The sequence below is a fragment of the Gossypium raimondii genome, chromosome 1 (genome assembly GCF_025698545.1).
Source record: "Gossypium raimondii isolate GPD5lz chromosome 1, ASM2569854v1, whole genome shotgun sequence".
Classification (NCBI taxonomy): Eukaryota; Viridiplantae; Streptophyta; class Magnoliopsida; order Malvales; family Malvaceae; genus Gossypium; species Gossypium raimondii.
In genome coordinates, this window is record NC_068565.1 from 10911307 (window position 1) to 10925465 (window position 14159).

Here is a 14159-nt window from a genome sequence, read left to right on the forward strand (position 1 = left end):
AAGACACGCGGATCCTGGCCAATAGGGTCGGGTAATCGGGCAACATGCAAAACGGCGTCGTTTTGGGGCTTCAGAAGCCTGCCCCAAACGAAGTCGTTTCGGGGGATTTATAAATACAAAAAAAAAAGCATTCAAACCCTACTTTTTAAAAAAAAAAACAAAAGCCTTCCTTTTTTCCCCTGTTCTCTCGCTGGAACAAACCCAGAATCCGGCTGAGTGGGCCACCGTGGCTCTGCCGCGGCGCCGCCGCGGACGGTGGCCGGACGCCGTCTCAGGTAAGTTTTCGCTTCCTTTTTCTTCCTTTTTTTTATATATTCTCTATATATGTGTAGTTTTTAAATAAAAGGAAAATAAATAATAAAAAACTTTTGAATATAAATAGTCCCAAAACTGAAAATACAGAAAATAAAAAAGGGACCTTTCGTATTTTTTTGTTTTTGATTTGCTTTGCCTTTGCTGTTTTTGCTTGAATCTTTGTTTTTTCTTTTTGTAGTCAAAAAAACAAAAATCCCGGAGAGACTACAATCGGTTCAAAATAATGGTTTTATATCTGAAATTACAAGATGTTTATTTGTTTTTTTGCTTCTTGTTTTTTCTGTGTTGTCTGCTTTTGCTTGTTGGCTTCTTGCAGGTGGTGTCAGAGAAGCGTCAGGCAGTGGCATGCAGGGAGGTAGCGTGCGGCAGCAGCAAGGCTTAGGATTGGAGCAGTGGCTAGCTAGGGTTTCCCTTGGCTGATATTTTTTTAGTTTTGTGGGCTGTTTGGGCTTTAGGTTTTTTAGTTTTTTTTGGGGGGGTTTAATTTGTATTTGAGCTGAAGTCTGTTTTGAGCTGGTGAGATATTTTAATTTTATTTTGTCTGATTTGAGTGTGTTGGGCCTGGATAAAATTTGGGCCTTACAATATGCATCTTACAAAAAAATATAAAACCGAAAGAAAGCCCCGAAAACAACAAAAACAGAACACACATACTAAAATCATAGATTACCCCCATTCCACTCAATTCATTCTGTAATTTAAAATTAAAATTTGGACATGAATTTAAAATATAAATTAGAATTTAAAGAATGTTGGTTTGGTCTTGATGTTACGCCGTTTCATGTCATATAAACATAATTAGATGATGTATACACACCAATATTTTGATCTGTTTAATCTTATCATTATAATACCGTCATTCATTTGGTTGGGTGGTTTTTCTTTTAAATTAACTTACTTAATTGGTTGTCATATACAATAATCGATTGATTTATATGATATAAATTAATTTACTTGAATCGATTTAATATAAATCGGTTTGTTCGATTATGTGATTTATATTTATAAAATATATATTTAAATTAATGAAAATATAAATATATTTAACCAAATAAACTTATTTATATATTATAAAATAATTAAATATTGAGTCCATTAAGTGGATCAGTTCGATTATGAAATTCAATAACCGAATAAATTGATCCTATAACTAATTTAACCGTTAAAATTGTTAAAACCAAAATTGACTTAACTGAATTGATTAGTTAAGTCAATCAAGTTGATTTTTTTTTGTGTAAATAAACATAGCTAAGGACAGTGGCAAATTCAGAAAATTTTTTTAGAGGGATAAGAGGCCGGAATTAAATTGTATATTTTTACGATAGTAAAAATGTAATTTCACCATTTTAATAGTCTATATCTTTATAACTTTTAAAGGATTCAATCAAATTTTTATTAGTTTTTGGGGGCCAAAGTATAATTTTACCATTACTAATTTAAATTTTGATAAATTATAAATGACTTAAATGGAAAATTTTCCATTTTAGAGGGGTAAGGCCCCTTGCCAGCCCCCTTAGCTCTGCCACTGGCTAAGGAAGGCTAAACCTAAACTAACAACTCACTCGGAGGTTGATCAAACAATTTGATATCATTATTATTATTTCAAGCCGTTTTGGTTAGGTAGTCTGCAACTTTATTATCTTCTCTTAAAATATGCTGGATATGCCATTGTTTTGCATTTGTTAACAAGTATCGAATTCGCCTGATCAAAGCAGAATTTGAGTCCCTTGAGTAGGTGTATTGAATAGCACGAACTACCTCCATACTGTTTGTATTCATCAATACTTTGTCATGTCTCCAATCCAAGATAAGAGTCAAGCCGTCAAAGATGGCCCATAATTCAGCTTCCAAAGCTAAACATATCCCCAACTACCGGTTAAAGCCTAAAGTCCACTTTCCGTTTTGATCTCGCATGACTCCTCCTGCGATTGCAGTGCCTAAGTTCTCTTTAACAGCTCCATCGATGTACATTTGAATCCAATTACACGTTAAAGCTAAAGAAGAAAACATTATAGACCTCATATCAGTTTTTAATTTTTGAGCAGAGGCATACTATTTAGCCCAACACAAGGAGTCTTTGAGCACTCATCAATGCTCTAATGAACGCCTTGAAACACATTAAGGTTACGATTCTTCCAAATGAGCCAGACAATTATACCAAACAAACAAGGCCAATCAACTTCCCCCATTGGAATCCTCAAATGATTTTGTAAATTCCTCACAAACCATTCCTTCAAGTTTCTGGAAAAGAATTGTTTATGCTTATTTGTTGGGATTACATGAGCCCAAATAACTTTAGCCGCATTGCAATATCTAATAATGTGTAAAGCATATTCAAAGTTATGGTCACAAATCCTACAGGCACTATTATCTCCTAAACCTCTTCTGACACGTTCCACATTGGTAAGGAGATGATTCTTAAGAACCATCCAAATAAATAATCTAACCCTTTGTGGTCCTTGAAAATTCCAAGGAATCTGCCATATCTCATCCTCCAGATTCCATGTCATCTCAAAAAGCTTCCAATAGGCACTTTTAATAGTAAAAGACACTACAGATGAATTAGCTAGCCTAAACAATTTTATCAGCCTCTGCTGAAAGATTCGGAGGAGGGATCCCCATAATTTTCGCAATAATATCATCAGATAGCCAGAGACGAAGAAGTTCCAGATTCCAACTACCATTTTTTGTAACCAAATCTTTAAGTAGGCAATCCTTCTCAAGGTTCTCGTGGAATGGAACTGTGTTAACTAACGGGCCAACATTCGGTAACCAAGGGTCTAACCAGCATTTGATACTTCTTCTATTACCAACTGACCAGAACAAATTTTTACGGGTTAAAGGCCAAACTTTTGAAAGTGCCTTCCAAAGAAAGGAACAACTAGCTCACGAAATATCCTCAAGAATGCCATCTTGAATTCTATATTTTGATCTAATGATGCGACCCCACAAAGCTTTGGTATTAGTTAGAAAATGAAACCCAAGTTTTATGATAAACGAGGTGTTATGATCTCTTAAATGTCTAAGGCCCAAACCCCTATTAGACCGTAGCTGGCATATAGAATCCAACGAACCATTGCCATCTTCTTTTTATCACTCGAGGAACCCCAAATAAATTATCTAACCAACTTCTCATTTTCAACGCATATGCCTTTAGGTATCATCATCTACTGCATAAAGTAGCTCGAAATAGATAAAAGTACAGATTGCGCAAGAGTAACTCTCCCTGCCATGGGTAACTGTCTAGCATCCCAACTATAAAGCTTGTCCCTCACCTTCTCCACCACGAAATTAAGAGTACTGTTGGTAACCTTATCATGAAAAAGGGGAATTCTCGAATACATTCCAAGATTTTGAACCCTATAAAACCAAGGAACCTGCTGATCTGATCTCCCAAATCCTCACTAATGCCTTTAGAGAAAAACATATTCGTTTTCCTCTTGTTAATTTGATGACCAAAGTATCTACAGAACTTCTCCAAGGTCTCCTTAATAATATTAGCTTGTTGCATTTCAGCTTGCCCAAAAATAATGAGACCATCTGCAAAAAAGAAGTGAGACAGATTTCGACCTTGCCGAGATAAATGTATAGGACTGCACTTTCTTGAATTAATGGCGGAATGAATACTATGACTTAACCACTCCATGCACAACACGAATATGTACGAAGAAAGTGGACATCCATGTCGTATACCCTTTGCAGGCCTAAATTTATAGGTCGGAACACCATTCTACAGTACATGCATAGAAAAAGACATAATAGCAGACATAATAACATGGCAAATAAAATCAGGTATACCTGCAACATGGAGAGAAACATCAATGAATTCTTAACGAACCCTGTCGTAGGCCTTCTCCAGGTCTATTTTAATGGCCATCCAATTCCTTTTCTTCTGTTTAATTCTCATGGAGTGAATTACCTCCTGGGCTATAAGAACATTTATCCGTGATATTCCTGCTCGTTACAAAACCAGCATGTTCCTATGAAATTATCCTTGGAAAAACAACTTTGAATCAGTTAGAAATGATTTTCATAACTAGTTTATAAAGGACAATGCATAAGCTTATAGGCTTGAATTGAGATCGATTTTTTGGATTTTAAACTTTTGGAATAAGAACAATTAGAGTATCATTCAGATCCGGGTCAATAGCTTTCCTAGCAAAAACCATCTTAACCCAATTACAAATCGTAAGACCAATGAGGTCCTACTGATTTTGAAATATTAAAGCATGAAACCCATCACTTCCAAACGCTTTTAATAGAGCCATATCAAAAAGTGCTTTCTTCATTTACTTATCAATATTGTCCTTACTCAAAAGATGAATATCATCAGTCCCTAAAATGGGAAATGAGCTAGGAGGGAGTCTTTCCATAGGACTCGGCGACTCACCATAGAGGGTTTAAAAGAACGAAACTGCCTTGGAGTGAAAGGATTCATCATCTAGAACCCACTCTCCTTTAATTTTTAAAGTAGTAATCCTATTATGTTTTCTTCTCTGAACAATACGTTTGTGAAAGAATTTTGTGTTTCGGTCACCCAAGATGAGCCAACCACAACTTACTTTCTGTCTCTAAAGGAATTCCTCATGGTATAAAATATTCTCCAAATTTTCTTTACCCTTCATTTCTAGATGACACAAGAAAGTAGAATCAAATCGCTCCATCTTCCTTTGAACATCAGATAATTTCTGAACAAGTTGGCTCTTACGATTTCCAATATGACCATATACTAACTTGTTCCAATGCTTAATGCTGAGAGTAAAGTGATCAAAGGAAGCAGTCATGTCTCCATTAAAATTCCAATTACCTTTTACAAACTCTGAGAAATTATGGTGTTGAACCCATCCAGCTACAAATCTAAACGATCTTCCTTTGGTAAAGTTATCCTCAAGTCTTAGAGAAAGGAGTAAAGGCCTATGGTCAAATTTAATTCGTGGCAGATGAGTCACCAAACTATTGGGAAAATTAGTGAGCCATGCATTATTGCCAATAGCCCTATCAAGACGCTTGTGGATCCCTCCTCTATGCCAAGTAAAGGATTGCCCCCGAAAACTCAGACCATTCAACTAATTTGAATCCATAAAATCCCCCCCAAAAAAACGCTTCTTCTCAAAATGTCACCCACCTTTCTTTTCACTTGAAGAAAGAATTGCATTAAAGTCTCCCATTGTTATCCAAGAAACAGAAAGATCCGGAGTAGTCGTTTCAAGCTCTTCTCAAAGATTTCTTCTTCTTTGTTTGTCTAGACTTCCATGAACATAAGTGATAAAAATAAAGCTCGACACATAAGTTACATGTTGGGAAATGTGCCCATATTGTAGTAAATATATAACTATTTTCTATTTATTTGAACGATGAATAAATTAGGAAAATTAATTTCATATTTCACTATTATGTCTTTTGTATTTATGTCTTTTATATTTTGCATGCATAGTAAAATTGTGACAAGCAAATATTAGCTCATTGATTATCTAAAGTTTAAACTGAAGATAAGTGGCATTGTAAAGAACGTTTACATTGCGAGGAAGACAACTTACTTCAGTAGATAATCTAAATGAGCCCATAATCCCGTAAAATAATCAAAGTGAGCATTTGGTTCAAGTACTAAGAAGAATTATTATGTCGTCTACAGTTCCAATTGGGGAGATGGCTAGTCTTGTAACACCTTGAACCCATGTCCATCGCTGGATTAGAGTTACGAGGCATTACCGATCAAAACACAACTCATAATAGTCTTTCATTATAAATTATGCACAAATTAGACTAACTCAATCACGAATTTTTTTAAAAGAAACTCGAATAGTAATTAGCAGCCCAATCATATAAATCACATTCGCACCTGTAGATTACTTAATCAATTAAAACTAATCATGCTTTACAAGCCCATAGTTCGAACCAATTCGCTATTATATTCATACCATTCGAATATTCAATTTATATATTCAAGCTTATATCATTACATCATATTCACTAAGCTTATGTCAAATCATCCATTGTATATATTTATTTAAGTAGCAAACTTCTAGCCATGCCATTATAAAAAAACTATGCACAAATGCATACTAAGTAAGAACAATCCATATCTTTAACTAATTATCAAGCATATCATTTTATAAGATATATACATGCACATAACATTCTAAAACAAAGCCAATTCTAAATTCAAATACCAAATCATGGTTAACCCAATTCATTAATAGTTTATAAAACTAGTAATTTATATGTTATGCATATGGGTAATTTAAGACAAAACATAGGTAACCTACCCTGTTTTGGACAATTTTGATTTATACAAAAATTAAACAGCATATGAGCATTAATTCGGACAACATTAATATGCTCAAAAACAGATAGAAATTATCCAACATTCAGACAACATTTAATTAACATTTGGACAACATTTAATCAACAATTGGACAACATTCAATTAACATTTGGACAACATTTAATCAACAATTGGACAACATTCAATCAATATTATTTGGACAACATTTAATCAACAATTGGACAACATTAAATCAACATTTGGACAACATTTAATAAAAATTGGATAGCATTCAATCAATATTTGGACAACATTTAATCAACAATTGGACAACATTAAATCAACATTTGGACAGTATTTAATCAACAATTGGACAACATTAATCAATATTTGGACAGCATTTAATCAACAATTTTACTTCAATTAAGCCAAATTATATAATCAATCATCACACAAATATGCTACAAATCATACCTCCAAAAATTGAGCTATTTCATGGCCGATTATACATTATCGTAGCATAATTAACAAAACACAACCAAAATAAATCATTCATCCTTACAACAAGCTTACCAACATGAACTAATCATACCATATATATATATATATATATATATATATATATATATATCTTTACATCATACCAAATTCATATACTAAGTATTCCAAACAAATATTCCATGTTCCAAAATTTCTTAAACATTAGCATATTAGCATTAAACCAAGCCATTTTCGCATGGCTAAATATCTACAATTTTCAAGACCAACCAAAATAAATGCTAGCCTATACATGCCATATGTTCAAAATTTCGAGCTTTCAAAATACCGAGATAGAGGTCGATAGTGTGACGGACTTCCTTGAAGATCCCCGAGCTCGTAACTAGCTTCCAAAAATCTATAAAAGAAATGAATGAACAGACACACACTAAGTTTAAATAGCTTAGTAAGTTGTAAGTATAAAATTTTCAAAGAACTCATAAAACTTACACCAGTAGCCCGAAATCAACTAATCATGTACACATACATATATAATCATATTTATACGATTAATTCATCTTTCATATTATACATATTACTTACCTTTACTTCTAATTTCGTATAACTTAAATGTACCTGAACTATTTAATTCAAACTCACATTCAGGTTTACCATGTGATTTCCTGTTATACCTTACAGATTCAAAGAAAAGATACTCGATCAGCTTAAAAAGTTCATACAATACCAACGTCCCAGACATGGTCTTTCATGTAATCAAACAACGATGCCACTGTCCCAGACAGAGTCTTACACGTAATCATATACTACGCCAATGTCCCAGATATGGTCTTACACGTAAATCTCAAATTGAGGCCAATGTCCCAGACGTGGTCTTACACGATGTCACATTTCAGCATTTCTATAGTTCGTATGACTTTTGGATGTCGTAAATCAACCAATTAAAACTCATAATTAATCATCATTTGTCAAATACAATTCAACATAATAGGGTACACACACATTTAGATTCGGCTATACATAAAATAAATACAATAAATTTAACTTCAATAATTTACTTACGAACTTACCTCGGACGAAGACAAGCGAATGGAATCGACTACTCGACCACTTTCGACTTCCCCCGTTCTAATTCTGTTTTCTTTTGTTCTTGATCTAAATAAATTCAAATTTAGATATTTAATAACACATTACATTCAAATTTATTCCAAAAACACATCAACGGGAAATTTGCATTTTAGCCCCTACATTTCATATTTTTTTCAATTTAGTCCCTATTTCAAAACAACTCAAAATATTCAAAATTTCAACCCACTCTAGTTAGGCCGACCCAAGGTCCCTAGCCACCCATTTCTATAATTTATTTCACATGTTGACCCCTCAATTTACAAAATTCACAGTTAAATCCTTAGTACATTTTTTTACTAAAAATCACTTAATTAAACATAATAATCTAATATCAAAAATTTATTTTTCATCATCAAACAACAATTTCATCACATTATCAACAATGACACTTCTCAAAATCATCATCAATTCCAAAAATTAAAACATGGGTTAGGTAATATACAAAGCAACGATCTCAAAAACATAAAAATTATCAAAAACCGAACAAGAAACATACCTAATTTTGAGCTCCAAAGTGCCGAATACCTAAAAGCTCAAAAGCTTATTTTCTTTCTCAGCATTCGGCCAAAAATAAAGAACATGCATGGCCATTTTCATGTTTTCTTTTATTTAATACATATTAATACAACAATTACCAATTTAGCCTTAGTCATATAACATTAAAATCCCACTAACTAATGTCCTTACTTGTCCATGCATTAATTCAATGGTCCAATTGCATCATAAGGACCTCATACTTAAAAAGCCATGTCAATTCGACACTTTAACAAATGACAAATAAGTTTTGCATTTTCTACAATTAAATCCTTTTTCACAAATCGACACACAAACGATAAAATTACTTCATGAAATTTTCACACATATAAATTAACATGCTGTAGACACCAAAAATAATATATAAAATTTTTTGACTCAGATTTGTGGTCCCGAAACTACTGTTCCGATTAAACTAAAACCGGGCTGTTACAAGTCTTAGCTATTGGAGCAGTTGACTCCACGGGTAGAGACATAAATGTATTCACTGGTAGAATGATACATTGGACTAAACCCAAGATGAATTAATTCTGAATCCGTTTGTGAATTAATTCACTTATGACGTTCATAATGTAATTTACCTAAATCCTGAGTTAGCCACTGACCATGCGTATGCAACTCATGTGTTTTGATATAAGTAGAGGTTTATGCTCTAAAGATGATCGAGCCCATAGCCGGTATGTTCGGTATATGACTTGTGTATGGCATGACTTCACTAGCAATAGTGGAATTCATAGCTCAATTAAAGAGTTAATGATATCCTCTAGTTGGCATTGTGTGGATTGATAAATATGAAACGTGACTACAAGTTGCTAGTTCTCGAACGAACAATTTATGACAGTCATTTGTTGATAGTGATCATATTAATCATTACGAAGACATAATGGTGACAATGAGATAAAAATAGGGTTGTATTGAGTGAACGAATATAACTCAAAGGAATCAATGATATTATATGAGGGTAACACACACATGACGAGATCATTGGACAGAGCAATTGGATGAATTGCTTTCGTAAAGAGTATACAATAAGGAGTTTTCAATCATGGTACTTATTGTGGACTGACTCCATGATTAAATAATTGCAAATTATCGGAACGATGCTTCTGGACATAATTGCAATCACTAAAGCTTAATTGTATATGTCCGATTGATCCCTCCGCTAGCTCAACAAAAGCTCGATCAGACTTCATTTGAATCAGAAGAAAATTCTACAACTTTGGGAATAATTTAATTGAGCCAATTTACTCGTTGTGGAATTAAATTAGGTATTCGTGAGAATTGTTCAACTAGAGAATTTGATTAAAGAATTTTCTTGAAAAATTAATTTGAAAAATCTAAGTGATTTTTGGAAAACTTAATTTTGATAAAGTAAAATTAAATTAATCAATTCAATTAAAATTAATATGATATTTTTGGAAGTTAATTTTCAAGTAAGACAACTGGCCTAATAAGTAATTGAACTTGAAAATTGGACCTGAGATAGTAAATTAGGCCCAGGAGCCCAAAATCAAGACCAAGACCCAAAACTGGTCGAATCGGGCCCAATATGTGAACTGGACCGACAGTCCAATTGGTGGCTAGACCGAACCGGTCGGGACGTTATTGACTAGGACTGAATCGACTCGGGGTGTCGTAAGGGTGTCGCACCTGCATCACCGGACATAGCGGTGCCGGTGGCTACGACGACGGCGTCCCGATGGCTGGCGGCAGTTGGTCGTCGGTGGTTGAGTAGTGGAAGAGTTACATTCCTACTAAAATTTCACCAGAGAATTTGATTTTAGATTAATTATTCAAAAACTAATATTATTTTAATGGTTTAATATTAATATTAATTTAATTCTTATGTTAATAGTAATTTATTAATTTAATATCGAAGTGATTATCTTAATATTAAATTTAATTTAATACTTATCTAGATAAACATTCTATTATTTTAATAAGATTTAATATTAAATTTAATCTAATATTAAATTGATATTAGATTAAATTTAATATTAAATTGATTAAATTTAATATAATTGAACTCTCTAAGCTCTCCCTATATAAAGAGAGCATTGGGTCATTATTCACACATACACTTGAATTTTAAGAGAAAGTTGTAGAGAGAAAATTCTCTAAAAAGATTATTTCAGAAAATTTCTAAAGATATTTTTTTATTTACAACTTGACCCAAAAGTTTAGAGAAATTACAAAACTACCCCATTACTTATTTTTGTGAAAAATTTTCTGATTCAAAGCGAGCCCACACTTGGCAGACGTGAGCTTGAGGATAGCGGAGAAGACTACTCAGTTGAAGCGCTCATCCTAAACGAATCACAAAGGTATAATTTTAATTAAATGTTTATTACTTTAGATATTACAACAAATATCTTGTTTTTGAAAAAAATTTAAAAATTTTGTTTTTTTCTAAATTTATTTTCTGCTACCTTTTCCAAACTTGTTTTTCCAAAATTACAAAGGCTTGAACCAAGATAAATTGGGAATGGTTTCGAATGATTTCAACTTTTACTGTGTCTTTTCAACCGATCCAAATACCTCAAAAAAATCGATAGCTTTCACATGTGAGAGAACTAAAAACCCAATCTAGCAATAATTGAATCCGTTTTACTTCCACTAACTCTAGTTTCTACTAAACCTACAATAAATAGTTTGTACTTACGGTTATATTCATGAAAATGCGTGAAAATTTACTATTTGCACATCCTTAACAATTCCAAAAAAAAATTGTTAAATTCATAAAAGAAATATAAGAAAAAAGATTAGAAATGATACCTTTACTGCTAGGGGTTTTCTAGATCCTTACGGCTATCACTAACAGTGTTTGCTGCATCAGTACCAAAGCTCGATCCAATTTGGTCACAAATCAGTTCGGCCATGGGATTCATCGCATCTACTAAAGGGACCCGAGAATTGCCAGCAACTTTGAACCGACCACCACGACCCCCTACTGGTTCTGTTGAGGTTCCTTCCGCTCCCAACAGAAGCACCCTTGGATCCCGAGCCACGTCCTTTAACTCCCGTGTACCCTTCCCCCAAATTTCCAGTGTCACTATCTTTTGCCCGAATGTTCTTTTTCGAATCCAACTTATCATTAAAAGTAATGGCAGAATGTTTAGCGGGGTCCAGTAAAACATTATTAATAGGTACCTTAGTCTCGGTCGGTCCCTCAAAGGTAGGATTAATGTGTGATGTCGTGCCAAATTGAGAATTAAAAGAGTCTAAGTTGGTAGAAATCTCCAAGCTTTTTGATGTAGGTTCGGCTTCTGGGTTAATTTTATTAACCTGATTCAAAATAAATTGTTTTTTTAGACCCATACCTACTACCAAATGGCCTTTTTGACTTGGCCCAAGATTCCTTTGCACAAGTTCAATAAATACGCCAGGAGAGGGACTGCCCAAGCTTGCGGGAAAGGAATTATTATTCGGGCCATTTATTTCTTTTGCTGCAGACTGGTCTCTTGGACTAGGCCTAGAATCCTCCGAAAATGACCCATTTAACACGTTAGCAGGTGGACCCCAAGGCCTGAAGAAGCAGCAACCCCATTCGGCCCAAAGCCTGAATTTGGCTTTCCAGATTTTGCTGCGCCTAAGTGTTGGATATCACCATCAAATGGGCCCATTAAAACTCCTAGCGCTTTATACCTTTTGACCGACTCACTCCCCACCCCACTGGATCCATAATGAATTCCCCTTTTTGGAAAGAAATTCCCTGTAAATCCGCTGCAACATCAGCAGCTAGCTCTCCTTTTTCTAATATATTAAATCTAGATCCAAATGAATCACGTCCCTGATTTTTTTGCCTTTGATTCTCGTTGATCAGTGGAAAGTTTCCGTGACTTTCGTTCAACCACCATCCATGACCCGAAAACCTCCTCTTCCTTCCCCTCGACACTTACGACCGGCGGCACCTCCTTCTCCCTTGGTTGATCCAAATTACTGACAGAGTGAGGACATATATTCTTCAAATGATCGTACCTGCCATAACCAAAACAAATCAAAGGTAAGGCCTCATATTCGACACGTTGTATAAATCCATTTACCATAATATTTAGGATTAGAGCTTTATCAAGGTTAATGTAATCCGTCATTCGAGCAAATCTCCCCCTCGATTTACTGTCTGTGTTATAGTCTAGTTTTGCCAGTCGACCGATCAAACCCCCAATCTCTTCTAAAATTTTCTTCTTATACGGGAAATCTGGAAGGCTAGGCAATCTAACCCATGTCATGACAACATTAGGAAACGATTGCGAGGGATTAAAGGCCGACGTCCACGGTTATACGATAAAATACTATTCGAATACAACCCATGGCCCTTGGGTGGCACCTTTTCAAAATCCTCATTGCTTTGAAATTTCACCAGGAAATATCCATGTTCAACGTCCATTAGTTTGAAAGGCGTGGCCAAGCGCCACAGGTTGTAGATCTTGTTTTGAAAGGTATTGTAGCCGATATTTCTTCCCAATAGTTTAACCACCACTGTGGTAGCCATCTCCTTAACCAGAAGTTGCTGAAGCCTATCAAAGAATGCAATCGACGGGACTCCATTAATAGTGGATCTCCTTCTAAGATATCAAAATCGTCTTCAACCCCCCTATCCAAATCAATAGGGGTATTGTTTCGTTCAACTAAACCCTTGCCAAGGAGCCTATCTTTTCATGAAAATGTTGGTTCAAGAGATAGATCTATGACCATATTAGTGTTTTCCTTTAACACTCCTAGCCCCTCTCTGTCGTTGGATTAGGGTCACAGGTATTACTAACAAATCAAAACATTTAATTACATCATAAGCAATGGTGCAAGTTAACTATTATCATCTATTATACAGGGGTAGATCATGACAATTTAATGCTTTCATATTATAGTTTTATACAATTGAATAATGAATCATGCTATTTCATTCCAAATGAAAGTAAAAATACTTTTACAGTCCTTAATAAAAGTTTACGAAACCCTAAAAAGATTCTAAAATCAAACAAGGGCTAATTTAAAATAATTTTGAAAGTTTAGGGAAAATTTTAAAAATATTTAAAAATAGGGGTCACACGGCCATGTGGCCAGGCCGTGCGGAACGCCCTAGACCGTGTGACTTTCGAAGTTGGGACACATGGCCGTGTCCTAACTCGTGTCTCTACCTGTGTAACTCACTGACTTGGGTCACATAGGCATATCGCAGACCGTGTGGCTCTTGACATGTGCGTGTGACTATTCTACACGCCCGTGTGCCTGGGTTGTATACCTCTCGAAAAAATCTCACACGGCCAGGTCGCAGGTCGTGTGTCAGCCCGTGCAAAAACTACACTTATACTGTTTCACAACACGTTCAGGGCACACACCTGTGTGTGTTGCCCGTGTGTGACATATGGCTGTGTGACAGACCGTGTCCCAGGCCGTGTGTACTTAAATGTACCTTAACACTTAA

General features: G+C 34.8%; 1 long non-coding RNA gene across 1 annotated transcript; it reads right to left on the bottom strand.

Moving 5' to 3' along the window:
- Positions 1-7212: 7212 nt before the first annotated feature.
- On the bottom strand, positions 7213-11795 carry LOC128039293 (uncharacterized). The gene is made up of 3 exons (XR_008193803.1): positions 11513-11795; positions 8146-8230; positions 7213-7475 (listed from the first exon to the last, which is right to left on the bottom strand). It is a non-coding gene; the product is annotated as an uncharacterized LOC128039293 (long non-coding RNA).
- Between the last annotated feature and the right edge of the window lie 2364 nt (positions 11796-14159).